At 49.4% G+C, this 14,156-nt stretch overlaps 1 protein-coding gene across 1 annotated transcript in view; it reads left to right on the top strand.

Moving 5' to 3' along the window:
- Positions 1 to 14,156, top strand: part of TBX5 (T-box transcription factor 5) — a 44,219-nt gene that overhangs the window by 19,432 nt on the left and 10,631 nt on the right. The window lies entirely within an intron of this gene.

The raw sequence follows: 14,156 nt of genomic DNA, 5'->3' as shown, positions 1-14,156 counted from the left end.
GGGGTGAAATGCAGACAAATTTGACACCACGTGGTGGTCTGGGGGCACAGGGGGATTGGGAGCTGGTGATAAAAATTGCTCGGTATTTTTACATATCCTGTGGTCACAGTCGCTGATATGATGAATAGAAGGGTCTGTAGCAAATGTACATAGTGGGAATTTGGTCTGATTTGAAAGGATTGTATGAGTATTGCCAATTTTGTCAAACATTCTCTCTACCTCTTGATATGCTTCCAAAATAACTTACCATATGGCAAGAGAATTAGAAATACATCTTGATTCCTTTGACCAAGAAAGGGTTCCCCGTCACCCCCCCCTTTTGGTGGGTTTAGTGTTTCAAAATAAAATGAGATCACATAGGAAGGTTTTCCTTATCCTTTCTGGAAGACAGGAGAGGGGTGAGTCAGGGAGGTGGACAGACATACGCATTCAAAGAAAAATAAGGGATCTAAGAGAGGAACAGAGAAAAGCCACAGTGTTGTCCTTTTCACACTGGTTTGGAAATTCATGCCATGGAAATTGTTTTTAGCGAGCGGGCTTCCCCGATCTAAGTTTGCGTGCTTTTATTTATCATTATTTTTTTTAAAAGCACTTTTTTTTTGAAAAAAAGATTTTATTTATTTATTTGTCAGAGAGAGAGAGAAAGAGCACAAGCAGGGGGAGGGGCAGGCAGAGGGAGAAGCAGGCTCCTCGCTGAGCAAGGAGCCCAATACTGGACTCGATCCCAGGACGCCGGGATCATGACCTGAGCCGAAGGCAGACGCTCAACCGACTGAGCCACCCAGGCATCCTAAATTTTGCATGCTTTTAAAAAAGAAATACACTGTGACCTTCAGGTGTGCACATCTCAGCCCCACTCATGCATTTCAGCATTTAGAATCGGTTTCCCCTCCCATCACAGATTAATAAGATGCTTTTTGTGGCTAAAAGAACCAAGTTCTTAAATTATTATTGTTAAAAAAAATAACAATTGACTTTTCGAATGTCTGCATTTTGAAGTTGGAGTTGGACTGAGTCCAAGTTCAGTGGGAAAGTTGACAACAGGTGTCACAGAAAGCTGGTGGGCGGGGAGGGGTCAGCCTGTTTGCAGCCCTGGGCTCAGAGTACCGGGCTGAAGTTGCTGCAGTGGTCACGCTCCCCTGTCGTCCTGACTGCTAGTTGTCACTAAGGGATTTTAGGCTTTGACAGAGTCTCACCTCCATCCTCCTGTGGGTGAGGGTCGAGGCCGTGCATGTAGGGACTGGAAGCAAGCCACCCCGTTCCAGCCTGCAAACCAGGGGTCTTCCTTCCTTTCCACAAAGTCAAGAACAGGTGAGATCATGGATTTGAGGTGTTTTAAATCGCCCCTTCACGTGTAACCAGTCACCAAGTCTGGTTGCCCTCAGTATAAGGTCCAGGCTCCTTCCCGTGGTGGGCCGTGCCCTTCTCGTCTGACCCGGCCACTCCCCCTCGCTTTGCCCCCCACCAGTGCCCCCTCTCTGTCTCCGTCATGCTGAAGGGGATGCTCCACGCCTGTATCCTTCCCACCTTTTTTGGCCCTTGGAACAGCAGGTCTGGTCTGCCTCAGGCTTTCTCCCCTCCTCCTCACTCGGCCATCTCCTGCCCATCACTAGGTGTCCTTGGAGTTGTCCTTTCTTCCAAGAAGCGTTCCCTGGCCACAGATTGTGGATGTCTATCCCCAGGCCCCCTCCTCACTGCTTTCCTATGTCAGGCCCGGGCCCTGCACTTTGGGAGCTGATGGGATAGAATGATAGACACGGAGGAGAGTCAGGTGGGGAGTGCAGGTGTCTGAGACATGAAATGTCGATCACCCCGGGGACTCTCCCCTAAAGTTTTAAACACAGCCGGTTAGGTATTTAGGTGGATGACTCTACTTTGGTCTGAATTGGCTGTCCCGATCATCCCCCCGTTAGTGCAGATTGGCTGAGGGGTCATCTAGGTGTCCTCTTAGGGTAGGCACTTGCAGGAAAAAGGCGGGAAAGGGTGGTGGGTATTTAGTAGGCACTATGTAATTGACATATACGGTTAAAACCTGCAGCCTAAGAACCACGTGTGTCTTTGTGGCCATGTTAGGAGTTGCGTTGGGGAGCCAGAGGGCTGAACTAAGCACTGACCAGGCTGGGAGAGTGAACAGGGTCATCTGCCCAGTCCTGTGCACACGGCCCCTGGGAAGGAGACGGAGTAAGGCAGAGTGGCTCCAGTAGAAGGCTATGGGACTCAGACGAACCTGGCTTCCATCCTTGCTTCTGCATTTGTCAGCATGTGACCTCGGGCAAGTGACTTAACCTCCCAGAGCCTCAGTATCTCCACCTGTAAAATGGGCGTAAATGATAGCTTCCACTTTCCAAGATTCTTTTAAGAATTATATGAGAAAATGTCTGTAGGGTGCCTGGTTCCTAGTCCATGCTCAATACAATGTATCTGATTTGGGGGAAGACTCCCAGGTACTCCCAGTTTTGCCCTGGTTCGACATTTATTCTGGGCTGTGGTCCCAATCCTAGTGACAAGTAGGGAAGGTGGCTGTCCAGAGTCGGCCGTGATAACAGCCAGGCTGGAATGGCAGTCTCCCTGTTCGTCTTGCAATCCTGTTTCCTGTCCCCCACACACCCGGTGACAGCTGGCCCCGCGGGGGGAATAAGCAGGAGGAATGACATTTCCTCTAATTCCAACAGTTGGAAGAAGAGGAGAGGGCCGGACACGGACTCGCAGTTAGCCCACATCAGTAACGTCTGGATTCGCTTGGCCAATGTCTGGGCACTCACCCTGCTATCTCTCCGCCCCGCGGTCTGCGTTTGGAAAATGCAGATGGTGTCTTAGTTATTTTTCCACCGTTCATTTATGGGCTCTGGTTACAGAAGCAAGAACCGCTTATTATAAAAATGGGCGAGCTGTGGAAAAAGCACGAGGAAGAAGATAAAATTATTTTAAAATCCCGTCTCTAGCTGACAGATTAGAATAAGTGCCAAGGTTATTTCGAAAGGTTAATCTGCGGCTTAAGAAAACTTGTTACCCTAAAAAAACAGTATTTCCCAAATTGCAGGACCTCCACCCTGGTGACAGATGGGATGATTTTAGAATGTGTACATACATGGGCACATCAGGCTGATTTTATAGATGGTATTGCTTGGAATGAGACTAAGTTCTAAAGGAGGAAGGAGAGAGGGAGGGAGGGAGGGGGAGAAGTAAGGCTGATTATTTAAAGAAGGATATTAAATAAGAGTAGAACTGGTATAAAGGTTTGGTGAACCTGTCAAGGTGATACGCAAATGACAGAAATTTGGGAAATACCCCTAAATGCTCATCCTAACAAGAAAGGCATGGGAGCCTTCCTGCTGTTTGAAATGACCTAGGCCCTGGTTTTCCGGGGAACGTTGCTTTTTTGACCTTGGCTTCAGTCTTTAAGATGTGTTCAGGCAAGCTGTGAACTTTCTAAGAGTCAAGGGTGCTGAGGGCCAAGGCCTGGGTCACTGGGGGCGGGGGTGGGGGTGATGGGGGAGGGGCAATGGAGGAAGGAGGGTCGGAGAGGGTCGGAGCTGGGCCTTGTGGGAAGAGTGGGATTTGTGTTGGGAAGAAGGGTTTTCTGGGTTGGGTCAGGGTAGAAGTGGGCAGGGATCTACGAATCTAGAGTAGGGGTCACATTCTGACGCTCTCTGGAAGCCAGCTGGAGTGGCACAGTGACAGGGTGGTTCCGGGGCCGGGGCCGGGGGGGCAGTTGCTCCGAGAACATGGCATTCTAGAGACAGAAGGGGCTATGGGAGACAACATCTCTTCTAGTTTTGCAGAAGGAGAAACTGAGGACTGGAGATTCATTTATTTCTCCAGTGTTTGATCTGTCCATTTGTTATTCAGGGAACACATATTTATTAAGTGCTCACGCTACGGCAGGTCTTGAGGATGCAAAGGTGAATCAGCACCCAGAGGAGCAGGATCCACTGGCGGAAAGCTCCAGAGTTGGGCTCCCCCAACTCTGCCCAGCCTCTACTTCCTCATCTGTAAAATGGGGGATGATTACAGAACCTGCCTCCAGGGCTGTTGCATGGGTGGAAGGAGGTAATGAGTGTGTCCTGATGACTACTGCTACGTAACAGAGTATTCCCGGGCTTCCCTGGGCCTGGCTGGGAAGGGGCTGCAAGCTAGGCCATCCTTTGTGTGCGATGGTAAATCTGGGACCGCCAAAGACCACTTACCCTGTGCCTCCACAGCCCGCTAAAGGGACCTGGAAGGGCAGGCGACCTCAGTCCTGAGGTCTGAGATTCAGAGTGCCCCGAATCTCATCCAGGTGCAATCTGCTAACCCTCGCTCGGTAATGCTCGTCGGTATTACTGATGGTAAAAAGACCAGCCATTGCTTGTCGCCACTGTATGCAAGGTGAAGCAAGAGGTAACAGCAAAGCACTTTTATTTTGTTCATGGTTTGTGGGTCAGGAACTCGGAAAGGGCTCATCTGGGCCATTCCTGCCTGCCTTCAGGTGTTGGCTGGGGTGGCAGTAGCTGAAGGCCCCAGGCCGGACGTCCAGTTTGGCTCACTGCCTTACTCCGCAGCCGATGCTGGCTTTCGGCTGGGATCTCAGTGGGGCTGTCCCCTGGAGCATGTCCATCAGGCCTGGCCAACATGGCGGACCCTGGGGAGTCAGACTCCTTCCGTGGCTGCTGGCTGCCCCCAAGACAACCAGGAAGAAGCCACGAGACTCTGTTTACCAGGCCTTGAAAAATGTAGTATTCCTTCTGCTGCTTTCTGTTGGTTGAACGGGACTCACTAAGGGGGGGGCGGGCAGTTCCAGGGGCAGGGATCCCTCCTCTAGACAGAAGGAGAGTCAAAGAATGTGTCCCCATGTTTTAACGCCGCCCCCACATGCGTGGAAGCGCTTGGCCCGGCATCGGGCCCAGACTGATGCCAGGTTGAGTCAGGCGTTGAGACGGGGTCCGTGCCCTCGGGAAGCCAAAGGCCAGGTTGACGTGCCCAGGGTCGCGCAGCTAGTTGGGGTGCAGAGGCCTGGCTGTGAGCTTGGTTTCTTCAGGATGGAGAGAATCACCTGCCTCTGAGCTATTATTGCTGCCCTCCATCTTCTTCCTCCAGGGCTGGGTTTCTTAATCAGGGTTCCTTTTGAAAATCCAATGAAAGCCAGGGACTGTCTGAAAAACTCACTAGATATAAATAGACAAAAATTGCAAACCATTTTAAGGGACTCAGGGGTCTGGGGCCCCTAAAAGGTCAAAAGCGTTCCATCGGCACCTTCCCTCCTCCTCCAGGCCTAGCTTCCTGATTTTAAATGAATGTTCAGCTCCTTAACCTCAAATGGTCACTTTTCAAACAGTTTAGCACTCTTGTATTCCCATGCTTGTGGTTAAAGGTAATCGGAATGCCTGGTTAATGAGGAGTGATTTCCAAGACAACATTCTGGAGATGGCATTAACTCTCTACTTCTTGCCATACTTTTGGCTAGCCACACAGTTTCCCCCAGAGAAGTGTGAATTTATGGAAAACAAGAGGGGGTTTTGTTTGGGAAGCCAAGCCAGCCTAAGTTGTGAAAGTGAGGTTTGTCTCAAGGGGTCCCACCTTGGCTCATGGTTGTCCGTTGAGGATATGGATGTTGAGAACATGCCCCCTAGCCCCCCACCCCCACCCCGAACTTTTCCTGTTCATCTGCAGCACTGTCCTCACCTCTCCTCCCCCACCCTCTGCCCCAGCATATCTGCTCTTCAGGGACAGTGTCCGTGGGCATCTCACTCATTCGTGTTTAAGCAGTGTTTCTCAGACTTTTGGCAGACATCGAAATTACCTGGGGGTGGGGGGAGCTTGTTAAGAAAAGCAGATTTCTGGATTTCATCCTCAGAGGTTCTGAATCGGTGGCTCTAGGGAGGGCTCAGAAACTGCCCTTTGACAGGTTTTCTGATGGAGGGGTCCCCTGCTTGCACCTGGGTAATCCCTTGTCTCTGCAGAATGAACAAGGGCATTCAGGTAAATGTGTGAAACAGATCTGGAAATAGATCCCATGTGCTGGGCTGTTTTATAAAAAATAACCCTTTGCTCTAAATGCTTAACTTTGGCTGAACATGAGAAGTACCTGCAGTGCTCCCCTAATGTTTTATTATGAAAGATGTAAGACATATAGAAAACATGGAAGAAATGTACAGTGAGCACCCACATACCCACTGCTTAGGTTCTGCAGTTAATATTTTGCTATATATTTACCCTATTCCATCCACCCATCCATCCATCCACCCATCCATCCATCTACCATCCATCAATCCATCCATCCACCATCCATCTATTCATCCACTGACCCATCCATCCATTTGTCCATCCAGCCAGACATTCACCAATCCATCCATCCATCTTATTTTTTTTAAGCATTTCATACTGAGTGGCAGACATGAGTACATTTCACTCCTCTGTACTTCTGTATGCACGTCATTAAGGTTCAATTTTTGCTCACGAATCTCTGTTTTAGGTAAAATTACATACAGTGGAATGCACAAATCTTAAGTGCACAATTCACTTTTTGACAAATACACATTCGTATGAAACCCAAGCCCCCGTGGTAATATAGAACATTCCCTCACCCCAGACATTTCCCTCATGCCCCACCCCAGTTAATTCCTCCTCCCTACCAGAAGCAATCCATATTTTGACTTTTTTTTTTTTTACTATAAGTTAGTTTTTGTCTGTTCAGAATTTTGTGTAAATGGATTCTTACGGCGAGTTCTCTTTCACATAAGGCTTCTTTCTCCTGGGGAGCTTTAAAAACTTCTCAAGTCCAGGCTGCACCACAGAACAATGGCATCAGACTCTTGAGGTGGGAGTGGGCTAAGGAGTCAGTATTTTTTCTTTTTTTTTTTTTAAGATTTTATTTATTTGTTTATTTAAAGAGCGGGGAGCCCAATGCTGGGCTCGATCCCACAACCCCGAGATCATGACCGAAGCTGAAATTAAGAGTCGGATGCCCAACTCACTGAGCCACCCAGGTGCCTTGGTATTTTTTTTCTTTGCAGAATTTTTTTTTCTTTTTTAAATTGAAGTATAATTAACATACAGCGCTCTGTTAGTTTCAGGGGTACAGTATTATGATTCAACACTTTTACACGTTGCTCAGTGCTCATCAAAATACTTACATGCTTAACCCCTTTCACCGACTTCACAGGAGTCAGCCTTTTTTTCTTTAATTCCCCAGATGAATGCACTCTACAGTCAAGCTTGAAACCCATTCGTGTCTCTCTGCCCGTCCCCACCCTCAGCCCTGTATCTCAGCTACCCCATCCCAGTAAGTCTCACATTAGAAGCTTGTTTCCCTGGAGACCCACTCCCTCATAGATGTTTGTGCTTGTTTTGAGGGGGAGAGACAGATTTTTATATTAGCATGCAGGCCGCTTAGCATTCTTGCAGGAGTGGTTGCTTTTGGGTGACTTCGCCAAGGTCATCATTTGAGCTAAAGGTCACCAGGAGCTGCTTGACTTCCCTCTGTATGACCGACGAGCCCCCAGGGGATGCCTCTCAGAACCAAGGCCTCAAGACCATCCCCTTCAGTATAGGAAGCAGTTTGAGAAAGGTCTGTTAAGTCCGGGCCTTTCCAGTCTTCCGGCTTCCAGAAAGACCCAGGCTGAACCTCGGAAAGTCCTCTCCACCTTCCCGTCCTCCCTCCAAAATCATGAAAACAGAAACAAGACAAAACAAAACAAAACTACTAAGACAAAGCATGGTTAAACTTGTTAAAATGGCTAGTTTTAGGAGTCGGCACCAAAATGTCGAGTTTCTGTCTGTAGCTTCACACCCCAGCTCTTGTTTTGGGGGCTCACAACAAGGACGTGTGACGTGGACCTTGTGCTTCGCATTCTGTGAGTGAAGAGACTGAAGCAAATGCTGGCCTCATCTGTGGTCCATGCAACCACCCAGGGCTTTCTCTGTGATTCTGGAACTGGCCCCATAGTGTTGCTCAAAAGCTTTTTTAGAACCACAGACTGCTTTTGAGTAGGTGATGTGAGTATGGACCTCTCCCTAGAAAAATCGACAAGTTCTAGTAAATATCTGATATTTGGGGGGAGAGGGAAGGGAGTTCATAGGCCATTCGGAGCCATTGCAAGGTAAGAACTTCTGCTTCAGAATAGAATCCTGTGCGATTTGTTAGCTGGTGTATATCGAGCCGTGTGTCCCAAATACATGCTCAGCCTTTCCCTGCATCGTACCATTTTACAATCCCGAGAGGCAGTGAGGCTTATTATTCCCATTTTACAGACAGAAGAGTGAGGCTCAGAAAAAGGTGGAACCTAGCCAGCGCCACCGTGGCCAGGTTGGAGGCCGAGTACAGAAGTGAGGCATGTCCACCCAGCCCCAACCCCACACGACCACCCTGAGAGTAAATTACCTAGAGATTTAACAAGGGAGCCCCGGGTTCTCAAACCAAAGTTGCCGTAAGTGGGGGCTGCTCAAGGCCGGAGAGGGAGATGTCTCGGCATTTCTATTTTTTTTTTTTTTAAAGATTTTATTTATTTATTTGACAGAGAGAGACACAGCGAGAGAGGGAACACAAGCAGGGGGAGTGGGAAAGGGAGAAGCAGGCTTCCCGCAGAGCAGGGAGCCCGATGCGGGACTCGATCCCAGGACCCTGGGATCATGACCTGAGCTGAAGGCAGTCGCTTAACCAACTGAGCCACCCAGGCGCCCCATCTCGGCATTTCTTGGTGCCCCCCGAATCCTACGGCCTTGGTGGGATCAGCGCAGGGAAAGGTGTGCGGCTTCTCTGTGTGCCCTGTTCTCAGCATGCCCTTCCCCAGCTTTGCTGGCTGGTGTGAACGGAGTGCTCGAAGGACTGTAAAGCACTTCGTAGACGAGGAGGAGGCAGCGATGATGATTTGCCCCGCGCTCAGTCCTGCCCGGGCGGTCCTGCACGTTAGATCAGAACAGCGTCCCCCCCAGAGCTGTTCATAAGTGAGAGCTCTTGTGGGATGGTGGGGCCGCTTTCTGAATTTCCATCGCAGAGCAGGGTGCTGGCCAGAGGAGGAGCTCGCTCCCGGGAGACCGGGGATCCTGCAGTCCTAGCCTTGCCCCGGCGCGCTGCTCCCTCCGGTCCTTTGAGAAGGGCTGCCCACACTTGAGTGAGCCCCCCCGCACCCAGCACCCCGGCGCCCCTGCCACCTGTCCTGTGAAAAGACCAATTCAGTTGGCCGCAGTGAGAAACGTTCTCGGGGGCGTTCGTTAGCTGGCGGGCTATAGATGCAGTTTGGCCGCAGGTTTGTGTTCCCTTGTAACGTTTTACAACCAGACCCGGCGACAATGGCATCATTCACTGCACTCGCTCACGTGGAACAGAACGTGAGAGGGGGCCCGAGCCAGGGAGGAGCTGGTCTGCGGGCTCCGACACCCATGGCAGAGTCGAGGTGCTGGGGGCCCCCCGCCCCCCGGCTAGCATCGGCGGGGATGCGGCCAATGGCAGAGAGCAGCGGTGTTGGACATTTGGTGTAGTAAAGGTTGTTCAAACAGTAGGATGGACAGATGGACCAGTAGAACTTGACATTGCCCCATGCAGCCCGGGGCCAGCTTTCAGCACCAGGCGGCCTTATAGAGGCCAGTTGGTGTGAAGGCAGCCCCGCTCCTGTGATCAAGTTGAAATTCACTGGCAAGAGCTTGGGAATAGCACTGTCCCAGGGCCAAGCGCGACCCTATCCTCTTCTTAGCTATGCAGTCTGCGGCCAGGGGCTTAACCTCTCTGAGCCTCAATGTCTTTACCTCTAAAGTGTATCTAATCATACCAGTGGAGTGGGCTTGTTGCCTGGATCAAAGGAGGGGACGCAGGAAGTCGACCAGTAGAGCGGCTGGGGCGTTAAGAGGCCCCAAAGAACAAGGTTGATGAGGAGTTGGAGGTGGGGGCGACGAGGATGAGGATCGGGCTGAGGAAGAAGCACTTTGTTGCTGCCCCTCTTCCCAGACACACAGGGGCTTTTCAACTTTTCCTTTGCTTCCTTTGTGCCCTGGATTCCTCACGGATGCTCTCGAGCTGCAGGGGGGGAGGGTCTGTCTTCCCACTGCAAGGACGGTCCACAGCGGGTCGTACTGCCACGGATCATGTTCCTTTGGTCGGTGCATCGAGGAGCCCAGTAAAAATGCTCACAGCTTGTGTGATTGCGGTGTCTTCTTCCCTTTGCCTCTGTAACCCCACGCTGATGGAGAAGGCACTTCACGCTTGCACGCTGTCAGTCCACCTGTCAGTTGGACTTGGGGACGTAGATTGCAGGCAGCCGGGGATGGGTTCATGATTGACGGTGGGGAGAATGTTTCAAGCGCCCTGGAGAAAAACAAGCTGCGAGGGATGAGTGGTTATTGGGATAATATGGCTTTTCCACTTCTGGGAGTGTTAGTAATCAAAAGCAGGATTTGGCCTTTCTAGAGAGTAATTTTGCAATTTGGCAGCGCTGGAAGGGAGAATTCCACGGAATCCATTGATACATTCTCTTGTAAAATCCCTCAGCCAACTTTTTCTTTTGCGGGGAGGAGTTGTTTTCTTTAATTAAAAAAAATAACCGTCCCCATTAAGAATATAAAACTAAAAAGAGATTTCCCCCTTCCTGTTGGAGCTCGGGCAGCTCCGTTCCTGAACTAAGCAGACCTAAATAGAATTGCCGGTGAGATTTGACAACTTTTATAATGTTTTATTATTATTATAATTTTCCTCCTCCTCCTCCTTTTTTTTTTTCCATTACGTAGCTGGAGCCGCAGAGAGGACTGTAAAGCTAACATCATTCCTTTCAGACTTCTGGCCCCAGGGGGTGATTCCAAGTGGTGTGGCTGCTCAGGATGGCTCCAGCTTTGGTTTGGAAGTGGTACATGCCACAGGAAAGCTCGGCCAGGGGACCCCTGGGTGTTGTGAGGGCTCTGTAGCCTCATGGAAACTTGGCAGACACTCCGTGTCCCCTGCCTGGCTACTCTGACGTGCTTTCACATGACAAACAAAGTCAGGGGCCAGGGTGGAGATCGTTGCACCCCCGAGGGATGGGAGAAGCAGGAGAGGAATCTTGGGCCCTAAGCCCCCTGCTCCTCTAAAAGTATATTACATCCTAAAAATGGAAAGAAGTAATCAGGAGCCTGTCTAGGAATAGCGAGGGTACAGTTGGGTTAGAATCCTGGTTGTGTCTCTTTCTAGCTCTGTGACCACGGGCGAGTTGCTTGACCTCCCAAGGCCCTGGTGGCCTCATCGCGGAAAGTGGGGATAAAACCAGTACCTACTTCATAGGGTCACAGAAAGGATGGAAAGGCCAATGCAGCATCCTTCACGCTGTGTTAGATCTAGTGTTCTTGGTACCTGACCTGATTTCAGGTGGACTCTTAAGCCATAAAAGAATAGTTGGTTTATGGCAAAAGTCACAACTAAGTTGGGGATTTACTGATACGTATTTCTTCTAGGGAGGAGTTCTTAGCCTGTTGGTGCCATGGGCCTCTCTGGTGGTCTGGTGAAACTTATGGGTCACACTTCTCAGAATAATGGGATTAAATGCATCCTATCAAATGCGTAGATTGCAAAAAGAAAACCAGTTCTCCTGAAACGTGGTTAACAGAATATTTTTAAACGGCAATATGGGATTACGTGCGCTTTATAAATGTCTTAAGTAACGGGATCTAGTAGCAGGTCTAAAAGGACTGTGATTTTGAAGCTGTGATAAGCACAAATAGTATCTTGAGGCATCTACAGCAGCTGCGGTGGAAATGAAATTATTTCATTTCTGTTGATGACAGTCGCTAGGGCTGCTAATACAACCGTGGCTTGTTGCCTACATTTGTAACAGAAAGGAATGCTAAATTTCAATTTAAGATTAATGAAAATAAAGATGTCATTTTACAAATCCAAATTTAGAACCTTAAGTTTCCCCCTGAGGAAAGGCCTCCCAAGTCAAGGAGACAGGCTTCCTCCTGAGAAATTCCGTGGGCTGAAAGCATGAGTCATTTTTGTGAAGGCATAACAGAAGTTTCTACTAAGTGCCAGGTATTTTCTAGGGCATATGGTGGGATCTTTTCAACAGTCTCGTGAGGCTCAGAGAGGTTAAGTGCCTCATCCAAGGCCACACAGCATTAGATGGCGGATCTTTTAGAGAACACATATCTTCCCGAATCCAACATCTTCATTCTTTCCACTACGTCCAGATTCTTAAATATCTAAATAGAAATCAGGGTCCAGTGGGTTCTTCAGGGATAGGAAGGTATCGGGGGGCTCAGGGTAGAATGGTGTGGTTTCTCCGCATCATCTCTGTGTTTTCCTCAACTCACAGACGGGGAAACTAAGGCTTAGTGAGGCGACCTGCTTTATCTGAGCTCACAGAGTTAGCAAGGACATTGGCCTGGGTGTGCTACAGGCTGTGGGGGGCGGTGGAGGGACTCGTTTCTGGGGACTTTATGAAGACTGGGCATTTCCCGGAAGTAGCAGCTTTTCCGCACTTCCCAGGTGACTTGGGATCAGATTCAAATCCAGTTCTCCCCCTCCCACCTGCAAGTAGTCTTCTTGGGAGAAGCATGGGGAGGCCTTTGAATATCTTTGTCTTCATCTCTATTTTGCTTTTCATCCAAGCAGCGCTTCCATTTTGCACAAAATAGTAAGTGCCCTAAAAGTTTTCCCATATCCCTGGCTCCTGAAGGGAGCCCTGGTAATTATCTCATAAGTTAGATGATGTTCTGTGTCCTACCTTGGTTCATCTCGCACGGCTTTCTGCATCCATGTATGGATAGTCTCCATATTCTTTTTGAAGCCTGTGTAATATTCCATTCTCATCTCTGCCAGAGTTTACTTAACCATTCCTGAGGGCATTTAGGCTGTTTCTCGTTTTTTCCCTGTTATAAACAGTGCTCAGAGAGAAGCCTTATGCTTATGTCTTTGCACATCGACTTGAACAACTTTTTCTTTTTTAAGATTTTATGTATTTGAGATAGAGAGAGAGAGAGCATGAGTGGGGGAGGGGCAATGGGAGAGGGAGAAGCAGGCTTCCCACTGAGCAGGGAGCCAGATGCGGGGCTCGATCCCAGGACCCTGGGATCATGACCCGAGCTGGAGGCAGACGCTTAACTGACTGAGCCACCCATGTGCCCCTGACTTGAACAACTTCTTAGGAAAACGCATAGTAATTGGATTGCTGCATCTACGTTATTGTACATTTTTAAGAAAAGGGATGCTATCCAGTTGCCTTCCAGAAAGGATGCGCTGGATCACCCCTCCACTGTCCTGTGCAGTGTAATTGTGATTCTCCTGCCCACAGTTTCCACTCCCCACCCCAAACATTGGCAGCCCCCTCCCCTGCATGGGATGAGCACGTGTTCCAGGCCAGACCATTCTCTTCTTAAGCTTCTCTCAATTCTTCCTTTGATCTTAGAGCCACCCCTCCTCCCAGCTCCTCTGCAGACTCCCACTCTGACCCTCCCTACCCACCTGGCTTCCTATGGGGCTCCTGGGGCTGCTGAGCACACCTCCCTCCTTCCCAGGAGAGGTTTCAGTTGAAGTCCCCAGGCTATCATGAGGAAGAGAGTGGAAATACTGGTATGAAAGCTGAAGGCAAGGGCGTGTGGATGGTGTATCCTAACTGGGTGAGGAACCACATTTTGAGCCGTTGGGAGGACGCTATTCATAGGATGTCACTGGATTTTATTCTGCTTGGTTCACTCGTGTGACCATTGAAGCTCCGAAGCGCACACAGTCTGTAAGTGATGGGGATGGGATGTGAATCTGGATCTGCCTAATTTTAGACCCCATGCTCTGTGCTCGGTTCCTTTATCCTTGCTCTTCCTTCTCCCTTCCTTCCTCTCTTTCCCTCTCTTTTTCTCTCCTACTCTCTCAAAACAATGGCAATAATGATGATGCTTGCCATTTGCGGAGCACTTGCTATGTTCAGTTTTTCACACGTGTTAGTTCATTTCTTCTCTCAGCAACATTTGAACTGGGAATTTTTACTAGCCAGGCATGGAGGATAAGTTAAATATTGTCAGTGGTGACAAGTACACCTGCTCAAAAGGAAATTCGAAGGCGTAGGCAGCAAACGACCCAGATTAGGGTAGCCGAAGATCATACCTGACTATCCTAGGTGGTCAGCAACTTCTTTACTAATGTTGGACCAAGACCTCAGCCCTGTTTTAAAGACGGAAACCCAGAAGTTCAGTCTAAGTGACTGCTTCACTCTTCTAGCTTTTGA

Source organism: Mirounga leonina, unplaced genomic scaffold (assembly GCF_011800145.1).
Source record: "Mirounga leonina isolate KUSES-001 unplaced genomic scaffold, KU_Mleo_1.0 Mir_171, whole genome shotgun sequence".
Lineage (NCBI taxonomy): Eukaryota > Metazoa > Chordata > Mammalia > Carnivora > Phocidae > Mirounga > Mirounga leonina.
The sequence above is the reverse complement of the archived record's forward strand: the minus strand, read 5'-3'. Positions and strand labels throughout refer to the sequence as shown.